At 44.6% G+C, this 26,755-nt stretch overlaps 2 protein-coding genes across 2 annotated transcripts in view; both read right to left on the minus strand.

Moving 5' to 3' along the window:
• CLVS1 (clavesin 1) overlaps positions 1 to 26,755 on the minus strand; it is a 212,037-nt gene that overhangs the window by 169,189 nt on the left and 16,093 nt on the right. Inside the window, exon 2 of the mRNA XM_067712250.1 lies at positions 3,409 to 3,512. The gene's annotated coding sequence lies outside the window, so the exon portion shown is untranslated. The remainder of the gene's footprint in view (positions 1 to 3,408; positions 3,513 to 26,755) is intronic.
• The window catches only part of CHD7 (chromodomain helicase DNA binding protein 7), a 444,235-nt gene that overhangs the window by 196 nt on the left and 417,284 nt on the right, over positions 1 to 26,755 (minus strand). The window contains exon 45 of the mRNA XM_067712237.1: positions 420 to 3,512. The gene's annotated coding sequence lies outside the window, so the exon portion shown is untranslated. The remainder of the gene's footprint in view (positions 1 to 419; positions 3,513 to 26,755) is intronic.

A 26,755-nucleotide genomic window follows, 5' to 3' on the forward strand; every position in this document is an offset into this window, starting at 1 on the left:
CTTTCGCCAGGGCTTTCTGTCTCTCTGGATTGGTGCAGTGGACAAGGACGTTGTGCAGAGACGTCTCCTGAACCCCAGCCTGGCCCCAAACTATATCCTTTCTACTCTCCTCTTTTAGTTTATTTATAATTCCTCTGAAATCAACTTTATTACTCAAGGGATAGTTAGCCTGTATGGGATTCTAAAACAGTACGGCTTAGCCAATGCCTCACAACCTCTTTCACATCAGCACACTCAGAACAAATGACAGTATTTGGAAAACACAGCAAGGGAAATGGATGAAGCTGGTCAAGGGTCCCTGGGCCACCCCCTGGGAAGCAGTATCTGAGCACACATCACTTGGAAGCACTGACTTAGATCAGGGAGCTCAAGCCACAGGTACTTGATTCTTGTAGGACAGGAAAACATGCAAGACTCACTTTTATGATATTATCAGGGCGCCAGCATGTAGATTCTGGGGTCCGGTACTTCCATCCTAGAGCTACTGAATCCAAATTCAAGTAGGCGGGGAGATCTGGGGATCTGAATTTATGCAAGCTCCTCGTGTCGTCTTCACGCGGGTTAAGGCTACAAACCTCTGTGTTTGGTGTCTCCATTCTCATCACCCTTACTTCCTCCCCAGCATCCCTTACTTCTCTCCCATATCCACTTCCTGGCTGGGGTGTTTCCTCTGGGGAGCTAGCACTTCCACATTAAGATAGTAGAAGACAGAAGAAAGAAAAAAGACTCAGCAGAACTAAACGCAGAACGTGGGTGCTCAGAGGCTGTCGGTACGTTTGAGCTGGACCGGAAAGGACCCCTCACTTTCCACACAAGACCCGAGGGCCCTGAAGATCAGAACTCCCACCCCTCCCCCAGCTCTTATTAACCAACAGCTTCACCGGAGGGGTAAAGAAAGAAATGACGCATCCCTGGCATGGCGAAGTGGGAAGGAGAGAGAGGGGTAAAAATACTTCTTCCCACTCAGCTGGCGTATGGGAAGAAGAGGCCCGGAGAGCAGCTGCTTGCTGGAAGCTAAAGGAAAGGCAGAACGCGGTCTGGTTCCTTCCTTTGGACAGTGCGTTGGCTTTTCCACCTAATAGTCAGACTTGTTTACAGGCACAGGGGCTCTCAGATGTCCCTGACCTTTCAGACGTTGCAGACACAGCCCAGGGCGCCACAGTTAATCGAAGGAAGCAATTCTAAGCACTTTCCTAACGCTCTGGGCTATTCATAGCCTTTATAAAAGGCAGGGGTTGGACACCCTAATAAGTAAGGTCTAGCACCTAAGTGCACAGATAACGATTAAAAACAGGGATCTGCCGCCCCAGTTTAGCTGGGCGAGGGGGCAGGGGAGAGGTGCCAGTCACGCTGACAGCACAAGGAGGAGGAGAAAGCAGAAAAGGGGCTCGATCGTGTGCTCTGGGCAGAGACCACATTCGTGTGAAGGGAGGGATCAGGTGGGCGTAGCGTTACTGCAGAGCTGCACCTCGGCCACCCCGCCAAGGCGACGATACAGCAGCCCCTCCTGTAAGCCTGGTGCTGCAGCTGGGGAGCTGGGGCCAGAGCACCCCTGCATGCAGCGATGCAGCACCGTGCCGACGGCTGCAGCCCGGGCTGCCTGCGGCACCGGCACCGGCCTGCTCACATCTGCTGTTCACCGTCAACACCCGTGCAGCTGCGCACGGTGCCGAGTGCTCTCTGGAGCCCCGTGAGTGTGTGTTCACAAAGGCTAAGCTAGAAGACGACTTTGAATGCACAGGCGATGCTTCCTGAGGCAGGCTATTGGAATCTCTCTCCTCGGGATGGCTATGACCACATGCTGCCTGCACTGTCTCACTCTTCTGTTACCACATCTCTGGTTTTGCCCTCAGCACCTCGGCTGCCGTTTCTGTCAAGTTTAACCCAACCCCACCCAGGACTGCACGTGATAACTGCCTTCCACCAATGTTCCCATCAAGGAAGACACCACGATAGCGATTCCTTCCTATAGAGAATTATCTTTGCACTTCAGGGTTACCCGATCTGCTGTGTTTTGGGGACTTCCAGTATGCCAAGGTCAGGAACCCCTCTGATGTTGTGATTTATACAGTATATACCAGCCAATGTGCTTTAGTGCTATGATTGCCATAAAATAGTCCCTCTGTGGGTGATGCTACCTCTCATGTGCGCGGTTTCGCCCAAATGGAAAACCTACCTAGGAAAGACAGTTTGACTTTCCAGGTATTTAAGCAATAGTTAAATTGGTATTGTATTTCATTCTTAAAATTGAAAATGAAGTTTTCATTTTCAGTGCACTCCGAAGTTATTCACTAATGATATGCTGCAGTTTTTAAGCAGAGATGATATATTAAATCACTTTATGAATGATTTTTTTAAACACAGACGTTGACTAAAATGCTGTACAGTAAGTCCCCTACATACGAACCTTCAAGTTGTGAACTTTCAAAGATGCGACCGTGCATTCCCTCACCATCAGGCGTGAGTGAAATTAAACCTCGCCCTCCGTCTGCTATTGCTGATGACCCTTCAGCTCTACCGTCTCCCGCCTCCTCTCCCTCCGCCAGTCAGTAACTCTTCTTGCCTGTTCACTCGATGCCAGCCCCTGTGTGCCAGCTGTTGTACTGTACTACTGTACTTTTCAAGGTACTACACTGTAAGATTAAAAATGTTTATTTTTTGTTTGTTTTTATGTATTATTTATGTGAAAAGTATTATAAACCTACTACAGTACAGTACTATATAGCCGATTGTGTTAGTTGGCTACCTAGGCTAACTTTGTTGGGCTTACGAACGAATTGGACAAACCCACTCTCGGAACCGAACTCACACGTATGTAGGAGACTTACTGTAAATAGTCTGGCTGTAGAATTCTTGACTACGCCTGGCTTAGGAATCTTTAATATGCAATTTTTCAGACATTGGAAGTTTTTAAATGTTTTGTACCTGCTGCGCCCCAGAGTTAGGGACTCTGCATTGCTCTCCTACTCTAGGTTTACACTAGAGCTTTGGCATGTGTCAAATGAAACCAAAGTTCGGCATTGCTTTTCTTCAAAACATTCTATTGTGCAGAATAAACTCTTACGGGAACAAGAACGTTAATTATGTAATAATTTCACTAGACAAGCAAAGAGCAATTCTAATCTAAGTAATGTCTCCTTATACCTCCCTTTTATGACATAAACACAGTGGCGATTTTGAATGCACTTACCAAGGATGTTCTCTATGGTTTAGGTGAAAGCCATTCAGCTGCTCCAGGCAAGGACAGCAGTAAGTAACAGCTGTGTCTGTGCTGGCGTCACGGGTATAATGCCTGGGTCACAGGGGTGAGAACTGATTCTGCTGGGCTTGTGCTTCATGGGATGCTTCTGTCTCTTGGTGCCCACCCCTTCCCCGGGCCACCTTTGTTAAGTATGATTTGGCTCAAACCTGATTCAAAGTGGTCCTCCTGGTGTGTACGCACTTGTTCAATAATATGAGACAACATTTTCTTCTCCTCTCCTTGCCAGGTGCATGACACTGCTTTGGACTTTCTAGGATGTAGGAGAAAAGAAATCTTTTAAAATATAAAATAATCAATTCTTTGGAAAACTGAGTTGGGCTGTGTTCTTGCTGAATGTTCTTATGTTGACTACTCAAATACCAAGATTTTTTTTCTTTGCATTTGGTTAATTAAAAATCTGCAAATTCACTTCTCTTTTCCTAGCTTTACTGAGGTAAAATTGACATGTAAAATTATAAGATAGTTAAAGTGTACCGATTCGATAATTAGATATACGTGTATATTGTGAAAGGATTCCCCCATTAATTAACACACCCATCACCTCACATATTTACCCCCCCTTTTTTATTTTTGGTGAGAACATCTAAGTTCTACTCTCTTAGCAAATTTCATTCACACAGTACAGTGTTATCAACTGTGGTCACCACATTATATGCTATGTCCTCAGACTTTATTCATCTTATAACGGAAAGATTTTTACTCTTTACAGACCTCTCGCTATTTTCCCCAACCTCAGCCCCTGGCATCCACTTTTCAAAGCTCTGCTTCTATAAGTTTGACTATTTTTTTTTCTTTTAGATTCCACAAATAAGTGATGCCACTCCATCGTTCTCTGTCTGGCTTATTTCACTTAGCATAATGCCCTCCAGTTTCACCATGTTGCTGCAAATGTTAGGATTTCCTTCCCTTTTAAAGGCTGAATATTATTCCATTGTCTGTCTATATATATATATATATATATATATATATATATATATATATATACACACACATTTTCTTGATCCATTCATCCATCGGTTGACAGACATTTGGTTGTTTCCCTACCTCGGCTATTTAATGCTGCAATGAAAATGGGGGTATAGCTATCTCTTCAAGATAATGGTTTCATTTCCTTTAGATACCCAGAAGTGGACTTGCTGGATCATACGGTAGTTCTATGTTTAATTTTTTGAGGCACCTCCATATTGTTTTCCATATTGGCTGCACCAGTTTACATTCCCACCAACAGTGTAGGAAGGGTCCCTTTCCTCCACATCTTCACCAGCAAGTCTACTTCTTTTTTAAAAAAATTATTGGAATAGAGCTGATTTACAATGTCGTGTTAGATTCAGGGGTACGGCAAAGTGAATCAGTTATACGTATACCTACGTCCACTCTTTTTTAGATTCTTTAGAGTCTTTCCCATATAGGTCATTCCAGAGTACTGAGTAGAGTTCTCTGTGCTATAAGTAGGTACTTATTAGTTATCTATTTCTTGTTCATTGTTAAATTCACTGTAAATGAAGGCTTTTACAATTAAAATGAGATTTGTTTCCATCTAAAGAAAGAGGCAAGAGTGCCTGCAAAACTGAAACATGGCCCGTGCGAGCAGAGCAGAGTGACAGGACTGGCTGGCTCGCCCAGAAATTCTGCCCCTTGCTTTTCTTCATGCCCTTATTTCCTCCCATCTGGTCTTTTCTCCTGTCCTTGGCTTTCTCGGTAAAAGTCATCATCATCCTCATCACCACCATCACCATCACCACTGACAACCATAAATACATATTTAATAAAATAACATATTTAATAAAAGAGCAATGAATAGCGAGTCTCCTCCAGCAGAGAAACAGAACACGTGAACACACAGTAATTCAGGTTAGTATGAGCCAGTAAGTGGCACACAAGCATATCTGTTTTCTAAATTCCAGTCTCCCAGCCCTTTACGTTGCTGAGAAACACTCAGTAAGCACTCCTGGAACACGGGCACAAATCTTACTGGGTTTGTAGCCTGCGACCTGCACTGGTGGGCACAAAATCCACTCGCTTCAGCTTTGTGAGCAGACAGGAGCGTCTCCAAAGTTAATTCAATTAGAGGGCAGAAAACTGAAAGCATCCAAAACGCTTTCCCTAACCTCTTCAAGTATGCTTGAGTAATATGTAATTTAAGCACTTCTCCTCGTGAGTTAAAACATATTTAACACTTATAAAATCTTAAAAGTCAAGATTTAAAATGTGTGGCTTTGCTGAACATACATCAAATTTATAGGCATTGAAGGCCTGCCTGCCATCAATTAATGGTGGCAAAACAGCTGAAGATGTTTTATCAGTCTCTGTTTGCTAAAAGGAAAAATCTGTCTACTCAATTAGCACAGACACAGAAAATGAAAGTGATGTTGCTAATGCCTTTGTTGGAGTTATCCCTACAATCTGGGTTTTGTTTCAATCAAATAGTATGCTGTAATCAATTTTAGCCCATTTTAAAATGCATGTGTTATGATCAATCAAAACCATTTTTTTTTTTTTTTTTTCTTTTTTTTGTGGTACGTGGGCCTCTCACTGTTGCAGCCTCTCCCGTTGCGGAGCACAGGCTCCAGACACGCAGGCTCAGCAGCCATGGCTCACGGGCCCAGCCGCTCCATGGCACGTGGGATCTTCCCGGACCGGGACACGAACCCATGTCCCCTGCATCAGCAGGCGGACTCTCAACCACTGCGCCACCAGGGAAGCCCTCAAAACCATTTTTAGTGCTATTTCAGGAAAGAAAATAATTCTGAACATCAGAGAAATTTTTTTATTGGCACCAGAAGCATCACCTCGAACGCATATGATGTAGGACCTAAAGCTCTTATAAAATTATATTTCCTGGGAGTTCCCTGGTGGCCTAGTGGTTAGGATTCCCGGCTTTCACTGCCGGGGCCCGGGTTCAATCCCTGGGTGGGGAACTGAGCTCCTGCAAGTTGCACGGCCAAGAAAAAAAACCTTATATTTCCAATTAGGAAATCAATAACCATAACACATAAGTAGTTAAGTTGATCTTGGTCTGAAACTTGCCTTCTTCAATTCACTTAGAAGCCCTGTATGTCATGAGAGGGCTCTAGTGATTTATTTTGTCAAAATGACCTGAAATCATCTCCTTCACTAACACCACCTCACAGATTTAATAAGCAAAATGCATAAAAACCACAATCAGTGACAATGGTCAGAACAGAGTTAACTTGTGCTAGTAATTTACTATTTGATTCCTATATAGAGTAGGTCAGTTTTAAAAATAATATTTTAAAATAGTGTATGATTCCACTGACATGAGGTACTAGACAAATTCACAGAGACAGAAAGTAGAATGGTGGTTAGCAGGTGCTGGGGGCAGGGTAAATGGCGAGGTTTTGTTTTACGAGTATAGTTTCAGTTCAGGGTGATCAACAGTTCTGGAGATGGATGGTGGTGATAGTTGTATAACAATGTGAATGTATTTAACACCATAGAGCTGTACGCTCAAAAATGGTTAAAACTGTAAATGTTGTTATGTATGTTTTACCACAATAAAAAATAAAACTAAAAAATTCACATTTTAGCTACCTTATTCTCAAAGCAATAATAAGTAACTGGTGTGAAAGGAAGTTGAACGATGTATTCCTTAAGTGAAAGACGGTACTTAGATTTCCAAAGTATATATCTCCCTTCTATTCAGCAGGGTCTATTTTCTTATAGCAAGGTCAACTTTCAGAGTTTTTTAAAAATTATGAACACTTCAGTGGCAAATCTTTCTGTTATTTTTGACATAGTATACAAGGTGCTTCCTTAGAGATTTATTTGACCTCTACTCCTGCTCTGTTGTCTTACTTGAAAAGATGCCCCTGAAACCAAACATCATACCATTCCACGCCTAAGAGAAGACAGGTGGAGATCTACCTGTAGAATGTAAATGATTGTAAGGAGAAGCTTATAAAGGAGCTAGAATAGCACTGATCAAGACCTGAAATTATATTGTACCTCTGTTTGTTATTTTCTATCGCCTTCACTGCTCCACACACACAAACAAGAATTTGACTTCTGTACGTACTGAGGTTTTGTCTGTAAAGCTCCCTACTACACCCTAAGCACCTTGTGTGGTTCCTGGAACATATTAACTGATTGATAACCATTTGCTTAAAGAATGAATAAATGGAGAAAATTGATGAGAAGTCTGGGAATTTGAAGGTACCAGAATCCTGTCAAAAGATCATATTTCTAGTAATTTTTTTGGCACACTGCTAATTTAGTTGCACAATCTCAGGCACGTCCCCCAACTCTCTGGGAACCTGTATCCTTGTTTACGGAAGGAAATCCAAGTTTCTTCCAGCTGCACTATTCTGTGATCTCATCCTGTCTTCCCTAAGGCCCTAGAAAGGGAAGCATCATATCATAGAAGTTGAATTCCCAGAATGGTACAACTCCTCCCTAAAAGAAAAAAAAAAAAACTACAAAAATTCGTAGCAAATATTTATTAGATAATGTGAATGTCAAGACAAGAGTACTAAAAATGGTAAATGATCACTTTACCACAGTCAGGCCAAGGCCCTAAATCAGAAATGAACTTGGCCTGTTAAAGAAACAGGAAAAAGGTCGATGTGAGTTGAATAAAGTTTGGGGCGGGAGGTGGGATGGAGGTCAGACAGGAGGAAACCAGGGGCCTGATCCTACACGTGTAGGAGTCTGGTTTTATTCTAACACGGGTGTGAAGTCATTTAAGCAGAAAGGAGCACGCTAGACCCTGTCCATCTTTATCTCATCTCTGCTTTTCAGTGTTGGCTGGTCTAGTTTTCCCCTGCTAAAACTGCGTTGCTTCCTAGGGAAAAGCCCTGTCACTGGCCAGAGGGCCTTGGCTCTGTAACTCGATGGCTAGTGATGTAGGCATGTCACTTAACCACTGCAAGTCTCAGTGCCTTCACTTTCTAGACAAGGAGATAATAAGGGCATCCGTTTTGCAGGATTGATTTGCATGTGAAATTAAATCTTCCATGAAAGCTTGGATGAGGAGTGACACAGAGGAGGTACTTTCACAATTAGCTTTAGTATCATAAAAGCTGTATCTTAAAACAGCCGTCCCCAACCTTTTTGGCACCAAGGACCGGTTTCGTGGAAGACATTTTTTTCACGGATGGGGGTGGGGTGGGGGGAGATGGCCTAGGTGGTAATGCAGGCGATGGGGAGCAATGGGGAGCAATGGGGAGCGGCAGCTGAAGCTTCATTCACTCGCCAGCCGCTCACCTCCTGCTGTGAGACCTGGTTCCTAACAGGCTGTGGATCTGGGGGTTGGGGACCCCTGTCTTAAAAGACTGAAAAATACATGTATTAGAACGTAACTGATCTCTGGATAAGGCCTGTTTTTCTAAACACACTAACAATAAAGGAAATATATGCAAATTCCACAGGTGATTTTAACAAAATTTAGAAATATTTTAGGGCTGATATATCCAGTTGTCTACATTTTACGCTCTACAATCCCAGGGAACAACGAGCAACAGTACATCCTTATTAAATGATCACATTAAAATAAAATCTAAAATAAGCTGGGTTTAAAAATGAAACAAATATAGTAGCCAATACCATGCTATTTAAAAAGTTCTAGGGAATTCCCTGGCGATACAGTGGTTAGGGCTTGGCGATTTCACTGGGGGGCCCTGGTTCAGTCCCTGGTTGGGCAGCTAAGATCCCACAGGCCTCTCGGTGCACCCAAATTTTAAAAAAAAGAAGAGTTCTTAAAATAAAAAGGACAAATTTTCCAGCTGTCAAAATGGCAAAGGTAAAATGCTGAAGAAATTGCAGTGAGATGGAGACCCTGTCAGCGTCTGGCAGTGTGAAGTGTGAATTGGCTTGCTCCTTCCAAAAAGAAATCTGGCCGAATGTATTAAGACCACTAAAATATGGGTATCCTTAAACATGAGACTTCTGTCCTTAAACATGTCCCTTCTAAGAACATCGGAGTTTACCGTACAGAAAGAATCATACTTACCCACCAAGACTGATGTATAAAAATATAAAGCAGGGTGAAAAATCAGAAACTGCTTGAACAGCCACAACAGCAGATGGATTCAATAAATCATGCTATCTTCATTTGCAATAATATTCTTAAAAAATACCTAATTGGGCTTCCCTGGTGGCGCAGTGGTTGAGAATCCGCCTGCCCATGCAGGGGACACGGCTTCGAGCCCCGGTCTGGGAAGATCCCACATGCCGCGGAGCAACTGGGCCCGTGAGCCACAACTACTGAGCCTGCGCGTCTGGAGCCCGTGCTCCGCAACGGGAGAGGCCGCGATAGTGAGAGGCCCGCACACCGCGATGAAGAGTGGCCCCCGCTCGCCGCAACTAGAGAAAGCCCTCGCACAGAAACGAACACCCAACGCAGACAAAAAAATAAATAAATAAATAGCGTTCCCTTTAAAAAAAAAGCTAATTGCGTGAGAAATTACACACAATTTAATATTAAGTAAAACAAAGATTTTTTTTTAAACTATGTGCAGCGTGACTCCAGTTGAGAGGCTGAGTGTCAGGAAGCACACAGGAGCACATGATGGTGGGTGGCCCACCACTGCACCGAGAAACAGAGAAAACCCACCTACCCAGAGAACTGGCTGGAACACAGCTGCGGGGAGAACCAAAGCAGAGCCTTTCTGGGTTACCCCCAGCTCGAGTCTGCTGCTGGGGCCCGGCAACAGCTGTCACCTTTGCTCTAGGAGCCAAGCTATAGCCTCTTAATGAAGCATCTCTTTGTGGGGAAAAGAGAAGGAAGGAAAGAAAGAAGAAAAAGAGAGGAAAGGAGGGACACAAATGTTCACGGTAGGGCCTTTCTGAGCGTTAGAATTACAGGAAACTGTTGATTCCCTTTTTTTATATCCACGGCACAGTCTCGGATGATCTCATAGCTTCTTCATTACACCCGCTCAGATCTCTAGGACCCCCTGCTCGGTCAGGAAGTCGTGTGGGACGGGATAGGAAGAACCCTACAAGTTAGGATCTGTCAGATCAAACCAGTCATTAAAGTGCCTCTTTAACTCATCCAGTCTCTGCCCGAATGACCCAGGTAAACACTCAGCGCTTCGGAGTTCTGTCCGACTCCCAGGACTGCCTGCCATCAGGTCCCATCATCTATCCTGATGCTCCCAGAAGGTCAGCCGCATAGCGTCTGGGCCTCACCTGTCTTTGAGTCCATCTGCCTTTGGAGAGGGGAAGGACCTGGTTCTGCCTTTTGTCTCGAGTCGGGATGTCTCTGAGTGTTGAGCTGCTTAGGTGTGACCGCGGGTCTCGCTCCCCTTCGGGCCCTCCAGCAGCTTCTCAGTTTTCTAAAGGATCCCATCAAACCACCGCCCCCTGGACAGGCTGCTCCACCATGGTCTGTCCGAAGGTTCCCAGAGTTTTGTCAAAGCAGGGAGAGGAGTCACTTTACCTCTCTAGACCTCAGCACCCTCAGCTCTTAAATTACTAATTGAACAAGTTTGGAAAAATGGCCCCTGGGGCCATTTTGGTGTCCAGCTCAGTGCCATCAAGATTTTCAGAACAGAGGAGAACTTCCGCCTCCATGGGCCGCCTCGCTCTCCCACGCTCCCTACTGGCATTTCCAAACAACCTCCTAAAAATGGACTGCATCGCTCTGGCCGGGGGCTTGCTGCCTAGGCCAGCTCTGACTTTAATCTGATAGAACCCTCTTACGTCTGGCACAGAGCCTGGGCTAACTAAAAATATTCCCTTTTGCCTTACTGATCATTTGGCCCATGGATATATTTCTCTTAGGGACTTCATATAAAGGAATGATTACTTGAAGGCAGGATCTGAGAGTTTCTGGGTCCTCTGGCCACATTAATAACATTTACTTATACTGTGTTCCTTAATTAATGGTCCTCCACCCACCAGTGTGGAGAGAACAGTGTCGAGGAGGCAGGTTTCGGCTCCGCTGACCCCTCACAGGCTAAGTGAGGGCTCATCCGTTTGAGCTGATATCCCCCCTCTGCCCCCTGCACAAGCTGTGTGACCCCAGGGAAGTAACTCAGCCTCTCTTGGCCACCATTTCCTCATTTGTAAAATGAGGTCAGTGAACTAGATGATCTCTACCATCCTTTCTGTTTAGAAGCCTGTAATCCTTCTCGTTTTTGTAAGTGCAGCCCAGCTGGATCTAGGCCCTGGGGAGCTATTAAGGAACAGAGCAGGTGCTGAACGCTGAGAGAAGAGATGGGATTTCACGAAAAGGAAAAGCCGTCCGCCAAGGAACAATGCCAGGGCTGCATTTGTGAAATTTTACTCTCGACCCCAGAGGTCTGTGCTTGGTTGGATTTCTGGGTCCCAGAGGGATGTCTGAGCAAGTGGCAGGGGCGGGGGACATCGCGCCCCCGCAGGCCACATCTCAGAAGGAGGTCCTCTACCCGCTCTCACTCGGGAATCCCTAATTGCCTGCTGTCGCCATGTCGACTGCCTCCCTGTAAACACTCCTCAGGCAGACTTCGCGGCTCTCTCTCACCCTTTCTCCCTCAGGCTTGAGGACGGTCCCTTCCCCGCTCTCGTGCCCTTGGCCGACGTGCTGTTCTCTCCCTGCCCTTGGCCCTGGCGGCACATTGCCTCATGTCAACCCTGCGTCAGCACAGCCGAGATGAACGGAGGGGAGCTTGGCTCAGGTACCGGGACTTATGCCACAGCCAACTCATTCCCGACCGGTTTTGCTTCCTCACCGACCATGGAAAGTGGTCCAGGAGCCTCACAGAAGATCCTGACAGCAATAGCACGTCTCAGCAGATCGGACCCCAGCCTCTGATTTCACCGGTCGGAAACCTGACTGCTGGGAGTGCCAGGCCCCGCTGACCGCGTGCCAGAGGGCACATCGCCATGTTGACTGTAAACAAAGAAGGAAAGTCTCCAAAGATCCTGGCCCCAATGGTCTCCATTCCTAGCCACAAGAAGTGGTTGGTACATTCTGTTTCAGCTTCAGGACACAGAATGTGCCAGAGAACAAGGCAGTCCTATATTAACCTTCAAGTCAAATCACCTGATATTTGTGGGTTCCGACATCCTTACAAATGCAGGCTGTCTCTGGACACCGCTGGTGAAGACCAGCCTGGGAAGAGGAATTGTGCGTAGACAAACCAAAAACTCTCCTTTCCCCCCACGCTCCTCCTCTCTACTTTCTAGAAAATCTTGCCCTCAAAATTTATAATTGCTTCTTTTCATTGAAAGACATGTTCAGAAGCTTTGAGAAAATAAAATGGTGAGTTTTGCTAAATTTGAATAAAACAAAACAAAAACTACAAAGTGTGTCCACTCAAGTTCCATTTTCTTGAGCTTTAATCGTAGTTATTGATAATAACACAGAACTAGGTAAATGCATCCGTGATTTGAAATTCTTGCCTCTTGAGACCATTAAAAAAGAAGGCAGAGGGCATTTCAATGCAGCTCTGCTGGGCTTCTGTTGGGATCCTCTATCTGTGGGTCGTTTCTCTGTTCAGTTTGGGGGCTGCCACAGATCCTCCAGCAACTGGAACATTTTTGTGTTCTGCTCATGTGCTTGGATTTTAACCTTTGAAACCTTTACTCTGCAATCTAAACAGTAATTGCTTACAGGACAGTCGAGTCATTGAGATGCTCTTTCCACAAATTCTTTTAGTGATTCCCTCTACCCAGCTCCTTAGACTTGCTATTTAAGTGGCTACCAGATCCATCTATGAGCTGCAATTAGATTGGTCATTTTAAAAACAACACTCAGCTTACTCCATTTAGGGTAACAATGATTATTCTGAAGTGACCTAGAATGGCGTGTCCCATGCAGAGAAAACCACCTGCTCCTTAGAGATCTAGGGTGGAAGAGAACCACAGCAGCTATTCTATCGGCTCTGATTTTTTTTTTTAAAGACCTAACTATAAAAACTAGCAAAAATTGCACCATTGATGCTGAAGCCTGTGAGCTCTGAACACCCCCGTTTTCCTGCCGAGACCCACGTCTGCTAAGCTGGTAAAGACTTGGGCAGTATCACAAGCGTTAGAAGTTTACATCCAAGGCCAGAGACCAGGGACTGACCCCTGGCTTGTCCTTGTCCACCCGTGTGATCTGGGGCAAGTTATGTATACTTCTAAGCTTCAGCTTTCTCATCTGAAGAAACTGAGGAGAATCAAAGTATCCAATCACGCAGGGTGGTTGTGAGGATTAAATGAGATGGTGTGTATAAAGTGACAGAAACTCAATGTATACGCCCCATCTTGTTCGACTCCCCCTGGCTTAGGGGGACTGGAGATACATTTCTACTTGTCCACAACTTGAGAACAGGGTCATGTGTCTACACGCTGCCTACCCTGAACTCCTAGCCCCAAATCTAGCATATAAAAAGCCCCTGCAAATATAAACAATTATTATTCATCAGAAATGTGTTGAGGATACCACTTCCCACCTGATTCTCATTGATTTCTGTTTGTGAAGGTTATGCCTATGGCCCCGAGGGCTCAGACACTGCCTTGCTATTCTGGGGAAGAGTGAAAGGCTGTTCTCTCCACTGCGGGAGCGGAGGCAGCCTACAGTGAGCAGTTAGTATGGCCTGTCATTGACGCGAAAGAGTTCTTCCTAAAATGCCAGGATCCCCGAACTCCACCCACGCACTCCCATCCTGTGTGGGCCTGCCAGGGAGGCACACTCTCCCTCCTGCTGGAGCAGCTGAATGAGAGCAAAGCTCCAATGTGCTTTGGGCCCCCGCCTGCCTGGACTCCGATAAAAGGCATGTCCATGCTCTGTCGATACAGGCGGGCCCAGCAGGGATAATTCACCTCTTCCTTTGGAGTAATTATCTACAGTTACTTATGCACAGACCTAGGGACCCCGAGCCACGCTGACACTCCAGCAGCAAGGGCAGGACAAAGGATGACAGGGCTCGTCAGACCAGGCCCTGTCCCTCCAGCCAACCAGGGACAGGATCCAGCCACCCTGCTTCCCCACTCCCTGGCTGAGAGAGACTTCTGCACTAGGGTCAATAATTCCCTGGTGCCGGGGGCCTGAGGTGAGATCCTGGACTAAGAAGCAAGCCATCAGCTCTGCTATCCATCCAACTGCTACCCCTTTCCTCTCCCCTTCCTGAGGTGGGTACGCAGGGAAGAAAAGAGTATCACTTACCCCCAGTGCAAGACTCACACTTCCAACCATTTCCTCGCTCTCTCTTTGGGGGAATCTTCTCAAAAAGAAAGGGAGAGAAAGTCTCCAAGAAAACCCTACCAAGCACTGGGTGTGCAGAGAGAAGGGGCTGGCATCTCGTTCTGCGAGTGGATGTCAGCCATGCGTAGCCCTGGGCAACAGACTGCTCCACTGGCCACGGCCACGCAAAGACCGGAGTGAGGGCGGGGCCAGGGTGGAGGGGGGATGGGCGTGTTTTACCCAGGTTGAATGGACCCCGTGGATGAAGCAGGTCCTTTCCCCAGCCAAGGGGACAGGCTGCCAGGAGAGGAGACCCCGGCTATGAGAGATTGGGGGTCCTCAGCCGGGACAGGCAGCGCTAGTGGCAGGCTTGGAAGAGGTCTGGTTCTGGGAGAAGGGAAAGGGATCAGCATTAAGCCAGAACTGAGTCTGAAGTTTTAAACTAGACGATACCAACCTAGATTTTTAAATAACTGAAAGTTGTAAAAAGCTATGGGTTCTTCCTGAGACTTCATGAAGAAATGAGAAATGGTTGATGGAGAACGGCCGACAGAAACGATGGGGAGAAAAATAAGAAAATAAGTCCTTTCCATGTCTGTCCTCCACAAAATCTCATACATGTAAATGACAGATATCTAGCAGTCCTGAATACCTCACAATGCAAACGGATTCATAATATGTAGACACTCCGTAAATTCTCATTTAGCCTTTTGAAGTATAAAATGACAAACTCTAGCATAATTTGTCTGGTAGATACACTAATATCTCCTACTTCCTAATTTTTTCACTTAGCAGAAAGAGAGAAACATGTCCATAATTCCCTCTTTAGTGATTTCCTTATAAAGGTTCAAACCTTTATATGTTCAAATGACTGCTAAGTTGTTTGATTAATTAATATTAGTTGATTAATAAGCAATGGTTTATTAATCAAAGATATTAAACAATTACTATCTTCTTCAGACATGCTAGAAAATAACCAACGTATTTTACCCTCTGTTAAAGCTTTACAGGGTTATATAATTTTTATATATTATTTTACTTTCCAAAGATTCTAGGAAGCCAAGACTAAAAATGAAAAGAATCCGCAAAATTAAGCAAAGAGCTAAAGACATGATCAAATGTGGTTTATTTTAATGCAACCTCTCAATAAATAATATAATTCATGCTGTTATGCTTTGCTCAAGAGGCCCTACTTATCATAGGGGGAGATGTGAAAATATGGCCAGGTAGTTGCCATGGTAACTGCTATGTTTTTGATGTTGGGTCAGAAAGTCCAGGGCTAAGGATCGCCCAAGACTGATATTGGGGTTTGGGGAGGCTCTCACTAAGGAAGTTTCTAGATCCATGGATATTCACACAGTAAAGAGACTACAGACTACATCGTGGTGGCGTCCAAAAACCAAGCCAACACTGCAGATCTGGGTTGCAGCTCCCAGTTAGTAGACTTTCTATGGGGAATGAACCTTTCAAATGAAGGAAGCTAGTCTGGGAAAACGTGAGGGTTAAATAAGACTTCTTTCTGACCCAAGCTTCTCATTCTTAAAAGGTCCAAAAGCTTTCCGTATCCACAAGAGCCCCAGATGTGGCTGACCCTAATGGACAGACCTCTTCCATATAGATGCCTGGAGGTCCCCGATGCAAACTATACTTTTAAAATGATCCTAAGACTTTTCTCAGGGCTCCTTCTTTGGTTGCTCCGTCGACCACAAGGGTCGGGAAGCATCTAACTACGGCAGCAAAAGACATACAGGAGGTCGCTATGACTGCCTCTCCCATATCTGCCCTCGCACACACCCATCCCTGTGTTGAATGAAGTGGCCCTGCCCTCATTTCTAGGTATGGGTCCCTACTGGTCTAAGCCAGGTTCTCAAACCTTAGTGTGCACAAGCGTCGGCACCTAGAGAGCTTGTGCAAACAGTGTGCATTCCCAGTTTCGGATTCAGTTGTCTGGAGTGGGGCCTGAGAATCTGTATTTCCAGCGAGTTTTCAGGCGACCTGGATGCTCCCCGGTTTCCTGTCACTTGCCTCCACTGCACTTTAAATAGTACAACAGGTGAATTCAAAAAGCGTTCGCTACACTCAAGAAATGAAAACCCTCTGTGTGCCAAGGGGGTAGGGGAGTTACGGGGGTCGATTTACTTTAGAGCAGTGGGTCTCAGCATTGACCACCTGGGGCTCTCTAAAAAAAAGAAAAAAACTGAGACCCAGCCCCTACTCTCAAGAGATGCTAATTTCATTGTTCTGGGGAGGCCTGGGCATCAGTATTTTTCAAACTCCCCCAGAGATTCTAATGCCCTTTTTAGTGGAAGCAAGGGACCCAGTGGACTCTAACAGGGGACTTGGTCCAGCTGGCCCTATGGATTCAGATAGCTTTTAGGGAAGATAGCTTTTCCGGGTCCTGGATCTCCAGGTAAACGGCATTGTCCAGTTTTGCGTACTAAGCCACGTGGCTAATTCTGCTCAACCCAAGTGGAAGGTCTGAGTAGATGAACAGGAAAAAGAGAAGGTGAACAAAAATAGCAAATTACAAAGTACACAATTAAGATTAAATAGTAGTGATGATATCTGCCTTACAGTACACTTTGAACTTGGATACTTATAGCTAATACTTAAGCAATACTTACTGTATTCCAGAGACTATCCTATGCTTTAACTATTACCTAAAGGATTCCTCCTAATAACTTCTAAGGAGGATGCTGTCTTTCTCATGATCCTTTTCCAGATGAGATTATTGAAGCTCAGAGAGGTTAGTCACAGGCCCAAGGCCACACAGCCAGGGAGTGGAGAGCTGGGATCTAGACCTAGGTGGTCTGTGTGATCAACCACTGTGCTACACGCTGCCCATCTGCTAATATTGACATTTGGAATACTTAACTTATTCACCCAGAAAAGCAAAGCAGAAACTGGCTACACAGTAGTTCCTGTCCGGGGTTAGCACACAGCCTTTGAGAACTTCATCTGTCACTGGCCCCCCCTTTAGTTTATTCCTGTTACAGAGCTTCCCAGATCTTAGAGAAAAATGCCCTTTTCGGATGGCCCAGCATTCTCCTTGCTGATGTAAACATCAGATAAGAGGACCCACGTGAAGGCTGTTAGAAACGTGCCTGGTACCACACAAATGCTCCGCCGCTCAGCTGTGCCCTGAATCCCGGGTTTTGCTTCAAGGGGCATGGTGTCACGGGGGCTTCATTTCAGACTCTAGTGGCTTAAATCCCACCGTTCTGCCTTGGGCAAGCTCCTTTGTCTCTGAGCCTCTGTTTCTCTACCTAGAAAGTGAACTAACAATGGAATTCAGTAATTAGAGTTATTATGGGGAATAAACGAGAACACAGGTGGGTGCTCAGCATGAGGTAAGAGCCAGCACGGGGAGTGTAAACCTCACCACAGGACGCATGCTGTTCCTTCTCTGGTTTACAGTCGACCTTGAACAAACATGGGCTTGAACTGGGCTGGTCTTCTTATATGCAGAATTTTTTTCCATAGTAAATACCGGACTATACCATCCTAGGCTGGTTGAATCCGCAGATGCAGAAGCGCAGATACAGGGACTGATTCTGGGACTTGAGCATCCGCGGATTTTGGTAACCATGGCGGGTCCTAGAACCAATCCCCTGTGGGTACCAAGGGATGACTGTATTTCTGTTGACAATGTCTTGCAAAGGAAAAAGATACTTAATAAATGTTTTTGAATAAATTAATGAGTGAGTGGATAAGACAAACCACTTAACTGTTGGTTTTAACTCACTCACTGAAATTCAGGGAAACCAGAAACAGCTGTTTCTCAGAAAAGTCACTTCCCTTTGGAACTAAACACAGAATCCCACAGACCTCAATCTGTCAGGGTACCAGTTTTTTATCTTCCCACCACTTCTGGTATTCGATTTCTGTGTATTTTCTTTCCAAACAGGAAACACCTCTTCAAACAGGATTTCTCTGTCTTGATCCTTCCTGTCTCATTAGTCTAGTCACTGTCTTAGCACAGGTTGGACAACAGCCTTGGTTGGCCAAGCATTTCACAGTTTTAGTACCAACAGTCCTGTGTTCAAGAAAACCTCTCTCACATCACCCTCCTTGGCACCCAGATATCTCTGAACTGTAAAAGCTTAACATTTGGGTACCACGCATTGTAATATAAAATGTCTCAAAATAACTCATTCCTCTGCATCTGACCTTTGTCAACGAACAACATATGCCTTCCCTCTCAGTGTCTTGTTTTGGATACGATCACGACGGGAAAAAGGTAAACACGAGAATGAATGTGTCATATTTATGGAAAATAAATACTAATTTTTTGGCAAAAGCCAAAACAGGAATTAATATAAAAGAATGACTCATATCCCTTCAAGGTATTTAAGTTAGATTATTTAAACAGAAGGAAATGTGAGAAAACGCTTAGAATGAAGCAAAGAGCATCAAGTTCTCATGAAAATGTAATGGTGTGGTTTCAGCTCAGGGTACATCAAAGGTTTGCTGGAAATGCGATTATACACTTTGCCAGAATCAGATTTTACAGCTGTGGGCCTGATGAGAAAGATTGTAAGATCGCTCACACAAGAAAGGAATAGCAGTTCTCACTGAATCCTTAAAGGGCTAGTTCCTCACAGCCAGGTGGACTTCACTGTTAATGAGAATTCATTCAATATGGCACTGGTCTATGACAGAATCCTGTTTTATAAGGCAATCTGCCTGGATGTTCATCTATTAGTACACAGCTCCGGACACACATGGATGTCATGGGCCTACTGGTAACACTTCGTTTTGTAGTATGCCTTTCAACTACTATCAGAACTTATTTATTAGAACCAGGTGTTGCTGTAATATAGAACTGCTCCTGAAAGGCTAAATTTAACATGGGAGCTGAGCAAGGAAAAACAAGTTTTCATAATATGACAGGTGTTCTTCATGTACGGTAGTCACCCCCTCATCCGCAGGCAGTACATTCCAAGACTCCAGGGGATGCCTGAAACCGTGGATGGTACCAAACCCTAAATATACCATGTTGTTCCCTACAGATAATACCTATGATAAAGTTTAGTTTATAAAGTAGGCAGAGTGAGAGAATATGCAAACTTCCAGCATCACTACTCTTGCACTTCGGGGCCAATGTTAAGTAAAATAAGGGTTACGTGAACACAAGCACTGCCACACCGCGTCAGTCAATCTTACTGGCTACTAAGTGCCTAAAGGAGAGGAATCGCTGGGCAAAGCAATGATTCACGTCCCAGGCGGAACTGAGCGAGATTTCATCACGCTACTCAGGACAGCGCACAATTTAAAACTTATAAATTGTTTATTTCTGGTATTTTCCACGCAATATTTTTAGGCCGTGGATGACCCAAAGTAACTGAAACCATGGAAAGCAAAACCACAGATAAGGGGGGACTCCTGTAATTCTAGAAGCCCAGGTCATCAGAAAGGAACCCTCACTATGGAGAACAGTATGAAGGCTCCTTTAAAAACTAAAAATAGAGCTGCCATAGGAGCCAGCAACCCCAGTCCTGGACATACACCCAGAGAGAGCCATAATCTGAAAGGCCGCGTGCACCCTGCTGTTCACTGCAGCACTATTTACAGTAGCCAGGACGTGGAAGCAACCTAAATGTCCATCAACAGAGGAATGGATAAGGAAGCTGTGGTACATATAGACAATGGAATATTACTCAGCCATAAAAAGGAACAAAATAATGCCATTTGCAGCAACATGGATGCAGCTAGAGATTGTCATACAGAGTGAAGTAAGTCAGAAAGAGAAAGAAAAATATATACTATCACTCATATGTAGAATCTAGAAAAATGGTGAACTTATTTGCAAAGCAGAAATGGATGCAGAAAACAAACTTATGGCTACCAAGGTAGGGAAGGGAGGGTGGGATGAACTGGGAGATTGGGATTGACATATATACACTACTATATACAAAATAGATAACTAATGAGAACCTGCTGTATAGCACAGGGAACTCTACTCAACGCTCTGTGGTGACCTAAATGGGAAGGAAATCTAAAAAAGAGTGGATATATGTATATGTATAACTGATTCAGTTTGCTGTGCAGCAGAAACTAACTCAACATTATAAAGCAACTATACTCCAATAAAAATTAATCAAAAAAAAAAAAGACAACGAGCTCTCATTCATTCTAAATACTTTCCAAAGAGAAACGCATTACCTGAGCTGTGCCATCTTTAGACCGCAGTGCCTTCTGATGTCCTCACTAGACGGACATCAATCCTCATTTTCTGACACCAGACCAACGATTGCAAATAGAACCAGTTACCTTCCCCCCATATCCCCACCTATTTGAGCCTCTTCCCTCCCCAGGCCCAGCGTTTAAATGAGAAGGCGCCACAGTATGGCCTGCATGATCGCCAGTGAAGAGGAGATGATTTTGATCTAGAAAGTCCACATGAGGAACACTCCAAAATTATTCTTCACTCTAAATTTTACTGATTTTAAGGGCAAACTGAGTTCTGCCTCAAATCCTGTTACAAGAAGACATCAAGATGCATGCCAAAGTGGAGAACTTGGTATTTCTTCACCCATTCACTCTGATCAGGTTAAAACAACACCAGCTATGAACAAAAATAAAGTGCTGCATGTGAAAAATGTCTTCCAGTTTTAAGGGCCAAGGCTCAAGTTGAAAAGCTTCAATGATCTTAAGGGTATGGACATTTTGTTTTCATTTTAAAAATAAAACATTTTGAGTGTCTTATATGTTCCAAGTCAAGAATGTAGTCACTCTTCAAAAACACAACTTCTGGGCTTCCCTGGTGGCGCAGTGGTTGAGAGTCCGCCCGCCGATGCAGGGGACACGGGTTCGTGCCCCGGTCCGGGAAGATCCCACATGCCGCAAAGCGGCTGGGCCCGTGAGCCATGGCCGCTGAGCCTGCGCGTCTGGAGCCTGTGCTCCGCAACAGGAGAGGCCACAACAGTGAGAGGCCCTCGTACCGGGAAAAAAAAAAAAAAACAACTTCTAATAATACCGTTGAACAATAAATTGTGGGCTGATTTTCCTTTTAAAAGTAACATCTATTCTTCACTAATTGATTTAGCCATCTTGAAAAGAGCCACAGGTTTTTAAAAAACTATTTGACCAGTTTTTTCATTTCTGGAACATATTAATCTTACTTCAGTAAGCATCTCTGCTCCAGTGCAACACTTGTGAGGCCAAAACAAACCTAGAGATTATCTGCACTGTAGTCAACGTTAGTAGTTATCACCCATGTATCTCAAATGGGAAATTCATGATTCTCCTTATTAAAAGGCTTACAGGAAATGTCTTGAGAACTAAGCAAAGATGGCCTTTTAGGGATAGTATTAGAAACCCAATTGGTTACACCATCTCTCATGGTATAATTGGAAATAGTGGACATGACATTTTCCTGTGCATTACATTTAGCAATTGCTACCCAGGAGGAAGCACTACCAGGACAGGCAAATGCATCCTGGGGATTAATGATAGCCCAGGGGTTGCCAAGGGACTGAGTTGATGACAAAATTCCATTAATTCCAACTAGTCATTTTGCCCTAGGATGTGCTGTCCAGATAAGTAGCTCTGACTATTTGTAGCGCGTGCAAATAGCCTGAAATACACACACTGACTTACAAAATTCATTCCCCTCCAGCCAAAATAGGATTTTTTTTTTCTTCTGGTTCAGGTTTCATCCTAGTGGTTCAATACCTGTAAAACTGTAAAGGGAACTGTGATATGAGTTTAGAAGAATCCCTTCAGAGTTGAAACTGCCTTACCAGGATTTGAGAATCCAGTGGAAACATCTCGCTTTCAAATCCCAACATGTTCAGCACATTGGAACGAGAGTGCCAAAGATTTCACTTACCAATAACAATGTGTGATATTTTTTAACTCGTTTCTCAGGATTTGACAAGTATAAATGATGGTCGATCCTAGTTCATAACTACTGGGCATGAAGGTTTCATGTTTTTTAAGCTTCTGTTTTCAAAACTATAAAATTACTCTGGTAAAACACAAATATGTATTTCTCCCAAAGTTATAGATGAGAATTCACGGTGCATTTACAGAGGATTAGAAAGCAAATGACCTGCAGTCTGGTTAAGGACCATCTCCTCCCATCTCCCCGTGCCCTGACCCCGTCCTGTGACCCCACTGAACATGAATTAACCACATCGAGAGAGGTGCTCTGTTTACTTGTTCATCTCTCCCACCTACAAAGACTGTGAGCTCCTGAGCTCAGCCGCTGTCTCTTGTTTGTTTGTATACCATCTAGTGCCTGGGCAAGTAATAGGTGCTTAATTAAAGCACTGAACCACGAGGCTAATATAGTCAACCATATTCTAACAGAGAAGCTAAATGGTGACTTGAGGCATAATTTTGATCCAAAATGCAGTACTCGCAGCATTTATACTTTAGAAGAGGAAACGTACTTGAGCATTTCTCACAGGCTACTTCCTTCCACCATTTGGTGTTACTTTTCTCCCTTCAACACCAAATAGTCTGCACTATTGATACTGTGTATAAAATAGATAACTCATGAGAACCTACTGCAGAGCACAGGGAACTCTACTCGATGCTCCGTGGTGACCCAAATGAGAAGGAAATCCAAAAAAGAGGGGAGATATGTATAGGTATAGCTGATTCATTTTGCTGTACAGTAGAAACTAACACAATATTGTAAAGCAACTCTACTCCAATAAAATTTTTTTTTAAAAAATCCACCAGTCTGTTAGGAAATATAAAGGGGGGCAAATGGCATTGTAGCCCCCTTCATTTGGCCCCTGCCGTGACTTTCTTGTGATTCGTGGGGCATACATACTTTGGTGAACTAGAAACATCTGAAACCCCAACTCTCCAATCTGTAAATATGAGGGACTTTCTGCAAATCAAGATCAAATCCACCTACACTGATGAGATGCTATTTAACACAACTCTTGGAAAAGGGATAGAAAATGGTAGAAAAGCCTCAGAAAAGGTAATGAAAAGCTCTAGAGGAGCTGAGATTTCAAGAACTTGAGATTAATTAGGATAGTATTTGAGAAAAGAGAAGGTGGGAAAATCTAGATCCAGACAAGCGATGAGCAGACATTTTTGCGTGATGGACAATTAAGGAAGGTTAAAGATGCTTAAATCTGTGCTTTTTGTTTTGAGTTAAAACATATTTAGAATAGCCTGGAGGTGGAAGGTACATGTTTCTAAAGGTTGTGTCCTGACATCATAGAAGAATGCCAATGAGAACCTTGCCCTAATGTCACAGGACCTGGATGCTAGAATGCCAGCACCCAAGCCAGGGCCTATGTCAGGGCAGAGGCTGGCTGCTTTGTGCACGTCCCAGTGGAGACAGAAAACTGGATTCAAATCCTCATTACGTCTACAACATTTGTCAAACTCCCTTGGGTAAAATACTATTTCTGAACGTCCATCTTGTAATCCTGTTTTGAGGGGTGATAAAATCAATCTGGTTTCCCCATCTTGATCCCCACAAATCAGCCTCTTTTCTCTATTTAAGCACATTAATGTTAGAGTGTTTGTGGCCCAGAGCCCAGCTCCTAAGGCAGCATCGCTGTCTTTGTGGGGAAGCTGTAAGGCGGATGCTAGCACGGTCTGCTCAATTCCATCCTCCAAACAGACCAGAGGGTGGAAAGGCCAGGCAGGTATATTTAGAGAGCAGACTGGCTTCCAGCGCACGTTTGTGGCCAGCGAGGCAAAGGCTCTTGGGGGGATCTTCCAAGCTAGTCCTAAGGATTCTAGACTCGCAATCATATTCCCTTGACACCCAGTTTTTGTCATGTGACCATGAGATCCTAATGAATTGAAACAGTAAGGAGCCAGTGCTAACATTTAATCTACAGCCCTGTGAGACAAGCCAGTACACCCTCCAGTTAGGGGTGCTCTCCATTAGCAGGACTCGAAATTCAGCGTGATGGTAAAGGACTACCAAGCCCCAGGGCAGGCCTACCAAGGGGAAAGTAAAGGCCAAGGGGATATGTTCTATGTCCCCCAAATCCTCCTGTGCTGGAATCTGATTCACAAACTCGGACTGAGTGTCCACTACCCAGTTTACATGTTCACGCACCTGGGAAGGACCCAAGAAGTGGAGTGAACAGGGGGTGGAATGACGCCGAGGCAGGAGGAGAGCGCGATCTGTTGACCCCAGGTCAGCTCCCTGGGTAGAAACAGCACTCACATTCCTCTCCCCAGTGGCACAGCCATGGGAGCCAGTTCCTTCCCCAGGTCAGCCTCGATTTCCCTTGACCAAGTCATAACTGTCATTCTGAAGGCGTGTACAATTTTTTAAAGTTGGAGGACAACTGAGCTCTCTCATTGTCAATTGAATTCCACCTCTCTTAGCAGTGACTTGGAAACTTTTAAGCAAGTGAGTAGGATGGCACTCAGAAACACACACGCACACAAGCACTTTCAATTTCAATGCTATGAGTTCAGCATCATTGGGAAAAAGGGGGGGATGTGAGGTTTCCAAGCCTCTTCTGGCTAGGATCCTGCAGGTAAATGAAAAGCCAAGTGATTCTTCGCCATAATCACAGTTTTTTTTAAAAAAGACCTTGACTAAACTTTACCTTTGATCATTGGTAAACAAGCTAGCTCATGAGGCTGGCCCAATATAATGAGTTTTAACTCATAGACTGTCAAGTTCAGGTGCACAGTGTGACTTTGGTACAATTTTTCACCTCTTCAACTGTTTTTTAATTTTTTTTTTTTTTTTTTTTTTGTCTTTGTTGGGTCTTCATTGCTGCACGCGGGCTTTCTCTAGTTGCGGCGAGTAGGGGCTGCTCTTCGTTGCAGTGTGCGGGCTTCTCACTGCGGTGGCTTCTCTCTTTGCCGAGCTCGGGCTCTAGGCGCACGGGCCTCAGTAGTTGCAGCACGCAGGCTTGGTAGTTGTGGCTAGCGGGCTCTAGAGCACAGGCTCAGTAGTTGTGGCACACGGGCTTAGTTGCTCCGCGGCACGTGGGATCCTCCCGGACCAGGGAATCGAACTCGTGTCCCCTGTATTGGCAGGCGGGTTCCCAACCACTGCGCCACCGGGGAAGTCCCTCAGCTGTTTTTAATGTCTGTTCCCCCGATCTGTGTGCCACACAGCCTTGCTACAGCAAAAGTTTTGATGCTACTATTTGTATATAGCCAATTTAAAGCAACTGCTAGGCTATTTAATGCAGTCTAAAAACGAACTTCTAATCTTTAAGGTTTTTTTTTTAAACTATGTCCTTTGAATACCTGACTTCTGTACCCAAACCGTATCTCATTTCTCCATCTCATCTTGGACCACAAAGCTTCAGGAGGTAAGAGATGGGGCACATTTCTTAGGAAAAAAAAAAAAAAGCTTGCAAAAGCTGAATATTTACTTTATGTCACACAATAGGAAACACGGTCAAAACATTTCCAGTGTGAAAACGGCTCTGTGGGCCCAGAAACTCAATTTTACAGCATTCACAAGGAAAAGAAGGATTCAAAGACTGAACCATCATAAACATACTTGTCAAACTGCTGCATTAACCAGAAAGCTGGTCAACTAATTCACAGTGGGCGATAGAGCTGAGAAGTGGGCTGGGATTCTCATGAGGTCCGGTTAGTGAATTCTTTCCCCATTATCATAGTTGCAAGGGAGGGCAGATTATAGCCAGAAAGTTACTCCAGGAGTTGGAAATCAGGGTGCAAAGAGCTGGACGGATATATTAGTTTTCCAACTCTGCCGTAACAAAATGCCACAGACTAGTTGGCTTCAATAACAGGAATTTATCTTCTCACAGTTCTGGAGGCTAGAAGTCCAAGATCACGGTGTCAGCAGAGTTGGTTTCTTCTGAGGCCTTTCTCCTTAGCTTGTGGGTGGCCGTATCCCCCCTGTGTCCTCACATGGTTTTCCCTCTATATGTCTGTGTCCAAATCGCCTCTTCTTAAAGGACACCAGTTAGACTGGAATAGGGTCTACCCATACAACTTCATTGTACCTTAACTACCTCTTTAAAGACCTTGTCTCCAATTACAGTTCCATTCTGAGGTCCTGGGAGTTAGGGCTTCACCACATGAATTTTGGAGGGACACAATTCAACCCCTACCAGTGGATGACTTCAAGGCTAGTTTACCAACATTTTCATAGCTTGGTACATCCATCCTCACTGCAAGGTGAGCCCACCGTGAGGATGTGCCGTTGTGGGGTCTCTTCAGGGTACTCTGCCTGACAGCACTGGAAACACCAGTTCTTGGCCCGTGGGATCCCCATTCGAGTTCAGTGATGACAGTCCCACCAGTGTTGCAATTTTCCTTCAGAGTATCTTTCAAGCGATTAGATCTAACCTTCCTGGGTTGCATTTTTATTTCAATCTCGCCTCTCTCGACTGGCAGCTTCCTTGGATTTGGGCTGTTCCCTAACTCCTGAGTCACACATTTCTTATGTATGA

This window comes from Pseudorca crassidens, chromosome 17 (assembly GCF_039906515.1).
Source record: "Pseudorca crassidens isolate mPseCra1 chromosome 17, mPseCra1.hap1, whole genome shotgun sequence".
Taxonomy (NCBI): Eukaryota; Metazoa; Chordata; class Mammalia; order Artiodactyla; family Delphinidae; genus Pseudorca; species Pseudorca crassidens.